Source organism: Pollicipes pollicipes, unplaced genomic scaffold (assembly GCF_011947565.3).
Source record: "Pollicipes pollicipes isolate AB1234 unplaced genomic scaffold, Ppol_2.1 Scaffold_1600;HRSCAF=1878_pilon_pilon_pilon, whole genome shotgun sequence".
In the NCBI taxonomy this organism is placed as follows: Eukaryota; Metazoa; Arthropoda; class Thecostraca; order Pollicipedomorpha; family Pollicipedidae; genus Pollicipes; species Pollicipes pollicipes.
The window spans coordinates 13,021,322-13,029,293 of record NW_023595962.1 but is presented as its reverse complement, the minus strand read 5'-3'; the positions used below and the strand labels follow the sequence as shown (position 1 = coordinate 13,029,293).

The 7,972-nt window shown below is 53.0% G+C and overlaps 1 long non-coding RNA gene across 1 annotated transcript in view; it reads right to left on the bottom strand.

The window, feature by feature from the left end:
* Nucleotides 1-416: 416 nt before the first annotated feature.
* LOC119090962 (uncharacterized) overlaps nt 417-7,972 on the bottom strand; it is a 33,589-nt gene continuing 26,033 nt past the window's right edge. The window contains exons 2-3 of the long non-coding RNA XR_005093343.1: nt 3,656-3,811; nt 417-648 (exon numbers count right to left, since the gene is read on the bottom strand). This is a non-coding gene — a long non-coding RNA (uncharacterized LOC119090962). The remainder of the gene's footprint in view (nt 649-3,655; nt 3,812-7,972) is intronic.

The window sequence follows — 7,972 nt, the reverse complement described above, 5'->3', positions numbered from 1 at the left end:
GCATGCCACTCCTCCGAGGTGTTATCGTAGTACTCGGGCTCCGGCTGGCTCTGAGGCTCTTTAGAGGAGGGTCTTTGGCCACCACGAAGGCACAAGAGGCTGGCCGCTGGCCATTGGCTGGGTAATCGGTGTTCCGTGACGTTCGATTGGAGAGACCGGTCGACCCGAGTGCGGAACCTGATACCCGATAGGTGCGCGCGGTGACGAGTAGTGGTTCTGCGCTGTGACTGGTGGGGGCGCGGAGCCTCCGCCCTCGTTGTGGCCTGCGATTGACGCAGGTGCCGCAACTGCAGGCCGGGGAGAGCTCCCGGACCCGTTCACACTCGGATACCACACCGCACTGTCCACCGGGTGACCTTGACCGATCAGCAACCCGGACACGACCTTCCGGTCCTCAAGTGGCGCGGGGCGTCGCTGCGGTGGGTGCGTGGATGGGCGCCAGGGGTGTCGCGGCCAACGAGGGTGCTGTCGACGGCTGCGCATGCTGAGCGGGCCTCCCAGCAGTCTGCACGGCCGTCTGACCCAGACCCGGGTCGGCAGGGCGGGGCCACCACGAGGGCATACCATCGGCAGGCGCTTCGGCAAAGGAGATAGTGTCATCTGTCGGCGAGGATTCGGACTCGAGCTTGAAGGTCACCCGCTTGGGACCTGAAACAAAAGGACAGGCTGTGTGGAAAACCAGTCAGCACATGCTTGCACAGGATGCAAGACGCAATTGAATGAAAATACGAAAAAGACCGAAGCTTGGAAGGAAAACCGCCAGCACAAGCGCTTAGAACGTGAAAGACGGACTGCGACACGAACACCACGTGCCTGGTGACTCAGGCTGACCAATATCTATCGACGACATGTGATATTTAACATCGGCCATCGTCGACGTCCGAGTTGGAGACAGGTTATAGTCTTTTCGGTTGGGTTCGCGTGCTGGGTAAATACGAACCATGACATCGTATCAACGTGGCGTATACGACCGGGCACCAGGAGTGATAGTTCAGATTGTTTTGAAATTTGTAACTGCATAAAATAAATACCAGACCCTGGTATCAGTAGCGTATCATCCTCTTACAACCTCATGTGACCAAGTTAAGTGTGATCATGGTGGCAGTCGTGTAGATAAACATGCCACAATCCCCAAGAGGCACAATTTCCCTTCGATATTCTTGCTCTCTCTGTTGACATCTTACAAAAGCACCACATGGTGTTTGCTGTGGTAAGAATGACCGATTGCATTACGACGTGGATCGCAGCGAGTAAATTCCTTCACGGACATGCCACGGACATGGTTATCATAAACATAAGAGCAGCTGTCGAATGTGATGTCGCCTGTCTGACTCTGTCCAATGCAATTAAGCACAACCCATGAGCATACGCCTGCAGTAATGTATACTTAGCAGAAGGTGTGAGGAATGCACATGAAGATCCACAAACACACGCCTGTCCTGGACTGGTTAAGATGGCAGAACGTATGTAACGGACGTAACGATGACTGGTGAGAACGCAGGCTTTGCCGTTGATAAAACATCCTCCGACATGACATTTGTCCCTCACACGAACACTCCATCGGCCTGAATCAAGGTGGCTGAATTGCAAACACAGTGTGACTGTGTCCGTTGTGACCAAGCGGTCAGTCCGGACCAATAGCGCGGTCCTCTGGCCCCTGACCTCTGACCCTCGTCCGTGTTCCAGGTACCCGGTGTCGCGTTCTGTCGAAGCACACACGGAGACGTGCAGGCGGCCGATACTCAGGCTACGTGACAAAAATTGAAACGCGTGTTTCATTTAGACTAGAATTCGAATTGTCCCGCTTCTTATGCATTGTGTGTCTAACCCATAACCCTGAAATGACCCAAGTGTACGACTGAGTCCAGCTATAAAACGGCTACTGGCATTTCACGGATGGATTAATGCGCGAATCGTCGTCCTCGTCTGGTATATTAGTATGCACGTCACGTTTACACCAGTTGAAGACTGGAAGTCAAACTCTGCGGCCGTCATCAGGTGGTATGAGGTCTTAAAATAGACTGGAGGATGGTGGGCTATCAGCCATTTATGCGCCACAAACCAAATTCTTTTCTTGGAATCCTTGATTTTGAACCAGGGTTTTTGATTGTTAATTTAGCGCTCCACTTACTACAATCACCAAGAAACTGAGCTACTACAAAGGACTCAGTTGGTAGAACACTGGACTCGCAACGAGAAAACCCTGGTTCAGATCTCGGCATTCCCAGGACAGAATAGGACGCGTGCTTAACTGAAAGGCAATTGCCATCTAGCCCCTCTCAGGACTCCGTAACACCTGACGATGGTAGGGGAGTTGGTTGGCCGCAGCACCGTGAGCATGCTGTCACGCCAGACGAAGACAAGTTCGAACAATTATTGCAGCCGTACCACTAATATTAATACTCACATACTAAATGCTACACAATACTAAAAAATAATACTTAGGTCAGCTTAATCTCTCCGTCAAATTCATAACCGCTGTTTTGCCGAACTTTGACCTGATACAGCACGTGTGTGGCAAAAAATATCCAGCAAAGAAACATTTCAGTGCACCAAATTTCATGTTCACATTTGCATGCACGCGCACGACCTGCTAACAATACAAACGTCACCCGCTATAAGAGCCCTGGCCCATTTCAAAGTTCTATGCTGGCGTCATTTCTAACGACTATTCTCGCCGGCTTGGTCGCCAGCTGACCGGCGTCAGTCACCCGGAAACGGCTTGATCACGTGCGGTCAAGGTCACAGGGATCCGCTGCACCAGCAGAGATGGCGAGCAAGCGGCGCTGCATCTGATTGGTCGCTGGAGCTGCAGGAACCGCATCTGATTGGTCGCTAAAGCTGCAGGACATCCGACGATTGGGGACACATGTCCGTATGAGGCCCGGCGCCTGGGCCGACATCTACAGGCTTCCAGGCTGTTATCGATGCTTGTACCGGCTACGGCCGCGTGAGTTATGGCGTTCTTTCACGCCTGGCAGAGCACAAACGCCAGAGAATGAAGAGGAGACGACCAAATCAAATGGCTGGCATTTGGTCTCACGCAACAGCGTAGAGCTAATGCTAAGCTGAAGCACAGAGTCGGGGCTGTCTTCTACCCCCTACCTCCCTTGCCTATGCTTAGACGAATAAGATCTGGCACCGAAGCAAGGAAAGTACGTCTTAAAAACGCCCTCACACTCGCGCAGGATAAGTCTCTGCCACTACAACAGAGAACAATGGTACGCGCCTGGGACAAGACTTTGTGGTGGTTGGGAAGGATGGGTATCCAGGGCTCTTGCGGCCACATACACGTGCAACATACACCCACACGCACACACACACAACAAAAATCGATTGCGAACGTTTTAACAATTTTGTATCATTCAAAACCTCCAGTGGGCTCAAGCAGAGGTCAGCATCTATTGAGGGTCTGCTCAGGCTGCTCGGCTCTCGCCGCTAGGCAGCACCGAACACAGCTAACCACGTCAACTGGTTGCAACGAAGCGGCATTGCGAAGGCACGGTCAGGCACGCAATCGACCAGGCCGCACCTGCTCTGGCAAGGTCACGCGAGATTCAGCTCGGCGCGCTCAGCACTCCAGTGCCCCCCCCCCCCCCTCCCCCCTCCCCCCCCTGCGACGGTTGGCACGCTGCCAGCGCCGCGCCGAACTCACCGGATTTCGTCCTGCGCCGGCCCAGCGTGCTGGACGGCACCGAGTCGCTACGGAGCACGCCGCTGCCGCCGTTCATCCAGACGTCCCCGTTGGAGCCCATGGCGACCGGGTCAGGGGTCAGGTCACGTCACGAGGTCAGGCATCGCCGCGGCGTCTCTGGAAAGACGCAAGGGGCGCTGGGGTTATCGCCGCTGCGGTAGATCAACAGCTGACCTGTGAACTTCAGCGGCGTCGGTGAGATCTTAGACGAGCAGCGGCTCGGTGAGATCTTAGACGAGCAGCGGCATCGGTGAGATCTTAGACGAGCAGCGGCTCGGTGAGATCTTAGACGAGCAGCGGCATCGGTGAGATCTTAGACGAGCAGCGGCGTCAGTCAATCTATCTAGGTTAGGTTGTGTTTAATTCGCACTTAAAATTACAACCTTGTAATGCATAAAGGGTATTATGTAATCAAAAGTGCCACAATCATCAATAAACCATCACAAGGCATCAAATGTTTTTAGAGAATATTTTTATTTGCACAAGTCCAGCTCGCAAATCTTCCGAGATGAATGCAAACATCCTTTGCACCTTTCTTCCAACCTCAATCTCTAGGCAGTTTCTTATCTCCGTTTTAGCTCATGTTTATCTCGAAACAGGCATCACACATCTGTTTTGCATGGGTACGTGCATTCCATATCACCAGAATTTTATTCACGTTGCGCAACCGGCATAATAACTGTACCGTGACGGTACAGGCATGTACTTAAGGTAGCTCAAAGCGTCCTGTTTCACTAACCCGAGTGTAGGTTTTCCTGTTGCACACGCGAGTACCGACAATTTTTTCTGATCAAAGACCATGGGGCCAACGCTACGTTTGCGGAAAGTTGAAGGGGGGTTAGCGTCTCTTTGTACCCCCCCCCCCTCCCCCTTCACGGTCGGGTTTCTGTGCTCCTGTCTCAGCATTTCAGTTCACGGCCTTGCTGGTGACACTGATGAAAGGGGACCACCAGACGATAACAATCAGACGCCACACAGTGGACCTCTTTTTCCATAGCCTTGCTGGCGGATACTACCAGTCGGATTAAACGCAGCTGCGGCTCAAAAGCTTTGCCACCGTAGCGGACTGTGACAAGCGGCCTTAGCTTAAGTAGCTCACACTGCGCGTAAAGGAGTTGTGTAAACGGATACTACACTGCGCCTAGGCATCCATAAAATTGCGCTAGTCACGTACACATGCACCCGATCTAAACAGCGTCATTTTTAGCTGTATGATTGGGCACTCTCGAGATCGCCGGTCTTGCCTGCAGTTTGGGCTCGAGCGCGGGTTTACGTGCAGGTTCGCAGGAGCACGTATGGTCGAGTTGCGATGCCTCGTACGCCGACTTTGGGCTTGTGTACATGTCACGGCCCCTTTTCTGTGGGTGCGCTGACGGGGTCGTGAGAGTTGCCGCCTACGTGCTGAGCTCTGGTGCATGTCATGCCTTTCGTGCTTTCCGGGACTCGTCAATGTTGGAATCGCACGGAATCATACAGATGAATTCACAACGAGCGAAGCAAAAAAGATAAATCAAATCATACATATTCGGGAGGAGCTAATGGACTGATTTGCTTGGAAAAACACACCTCTCGCGAAAATGACTCGCAATAGCGACCCTGCCACGTGTTGTGCTGATCGAAGTTAGCTGATGACGTATTTTGAGCCGCTCAGTGTGCCTCAGCACGCGAGACACGCTGCCGAGCACGGTCCGTTAGGAGTTACCAAATTTCCCCCGATCGAGTGAGCCAGTGACGTCACTGGTCACGCTCTCACACGCAAAGCATGGTCCGTTACGAGTTGCCAACCTTGCCTCGATCGAGTGAGCCAATGACGTCATGGCCACTCGCCCCACACAAAGCACTGTCCGTTACAAGCTGCCAGCCTTGTCCTGATCGAGCGAGCCAGTGACGTCACTAGCTACGTTCTCACATGCAAAACACAATTCGTTATGAGCTGCCAGCCTTGCCCCGATCGAGTGGGCCAGTGACGTCACAACCAAGATCTCACTTACAAAACACAACCCGTTACGAGCTGCCAACCTTGCTCTGATCGATTGAGCCATTGACATCGCTGGCCACCTGTTACACACAAATCACTGTTCGTTACGAGCTGTCAACATTGCTCCGATCGAGTGAGCCAGTGACGTCATGGCCATTTGTCAAACACAAAGCGCTGTCCATTATGAACTGCCAACATTGCTCCGATCGAATCAGCCAGTGACGTCACTGGCCACGTTCTCACATGCAAAGATTATGCTAATCGAATTAGCGCTGGCTGACGTGTTATGCATTGTTTTACATCACTGCGCGTTTGCTTGTAAAAACCTTGTTTTTTTCTGTACCGGGCCGGATATACATACCCACCGACCACACTTGACAGACGGATCATGATGATACGGTTGACGACATTAAAAACAATGTTTTGCTTGCTACAACACTCCACCTGATTTGCTTTCAAATTCTTACGAAGTTCCACGCTTTAAACATAAAAACCCGTCTGCTGCGTCTGAATCTTGTTACTTGGATGATTCCCGGCGGGTAACAAGATTCAAACACTTTACTCCCGGCAAGTAACAAGATTCAAACGTTTTAATTCTGAGGGCTTCAGACACACCTGTCTAACAGTGCACAAAATTGAACCAGTGACGTCATCGTTCGCTATCAGCTCCCACCCACACCCAGACTCCGCCACGCCGCGCCTTCGGCCGCACGTGACCGCGGGCTTCTGGGACGCCGCCACAACGGCCACGGGATCACGTGACCGGACCACGGTTTTTACCGGATCCGTAAGGCGCGGGTGCGGTTATGATCGGTGGTTCGGCGCTCGACACGATTTGTCAACTGTCAACAACTGGCGTCTGACGGTCAGCGGCCGCTGCTCGGGCTGTCCTAGCCCTACGGCGGGTGCAGCTGCCAGTCTGTGCTGATGACGACAGGTGCCGGTCTGCGCTGACAACAGCTGCTAGTGTGCTGACGATGGCTGTGTGTGCTGACGACTACGACTGCCAGTGCGTGCTGACGATTGCAACTGCCAAGCGTGCTGACAACTATAACTGCCACTGTGTGCTGACGGTGAGCCAGTGCGTGTTGACGATAGCTTTCTGTGTTAACGACGACAGCTGCCATTGTGTGCTGACGACGACAGCTGCCAGCGTGTGCGGACGACGACAGCTGCCAGCGTGTCTGACGACGACAGCTGCCAGTGTATGCTGACGGCCAATGCAGCCAAGCGAGAAGCATACGCCGCTACCCTGCCACACCGCTCGCTGATAAACAGCAGCCACCGAACGGGTCGCGCCTGACGAGGCTTCCGAGGACTCTGAGGACTCGGAGGCAGTGTTGCTTTTCAGATACCATCGCCGGAAGAGGCTGGGTTCCTGCATGACTCACCGGCCCGGTCCGGCCGCCGGGCTGGGTACCTGATACGGGGCCGACTTGCAAATGTCGCAATGTAGAATGCGGTGGATTGGCCTTTGAAATTTGCAGGCCTAGCCTGCCATGTCGCTACCGAGAAACAGTTGTCCACAGTTGTGCAGAGTTGGATTGGTTTTCCATCGCCTGTGCACGGTGTTGCATTATGTTATGTTTTGTAAAAATGAAAAAAAATACAGCAACTAACCACGCAGTCGCTAGTGCCGAGTTGTAGGAGCAGCCGAAGAGGCCGTGCGCACAAGTCACGTTCCAAATTGGTGTTATGACTGAGACTGACTGATGAAAACTACACCTCTGATAATCTCTTCTGCACGTTTTGAAAAGAATCTTACTGGTCTGGTTCTCTGGCTAGCCAAAACTTCACTGTTCTTTTTCAATGGCGGGATGACAACGCTTCACGTAAACCATCGCGTTCTAACTCTATTCAAGTAGTTTCAAAAAAGTTACAGCCCCATAATGCGCTCCATCCCTTTCGCTGCTGTCACGACAAGCCAATACTCTGTGCAAACGAGACGTAGTACGACCAAGTTCACTTGCTTCAGGTGGTGCAAAAAATTGTTTCGTCCCGTCCCATCCGTAAGAGCATGAGCTGTTAAACCCGCCACATTCATTCACGCGCGACACCCACTCACGGAACACGTGTAAATATTTGTTGAGGGAGGCACGTGCCCCGGTGTTCTTTCCTCTTTGAATTCGTCCCTGCCCTAACATTTGCCCCGACTGCCCTAACATCCGACACCCTGCCCTGATGCCTGACACCCGTAGATTTGAGGAACCTCGCGCTGCCTCGATCGGGATCACGCTTGCAGCGACGCTGGTCCGAGAGTGATGCCCGGGGGGGGGGGGGGGCACGGGGTCCGGCCGATG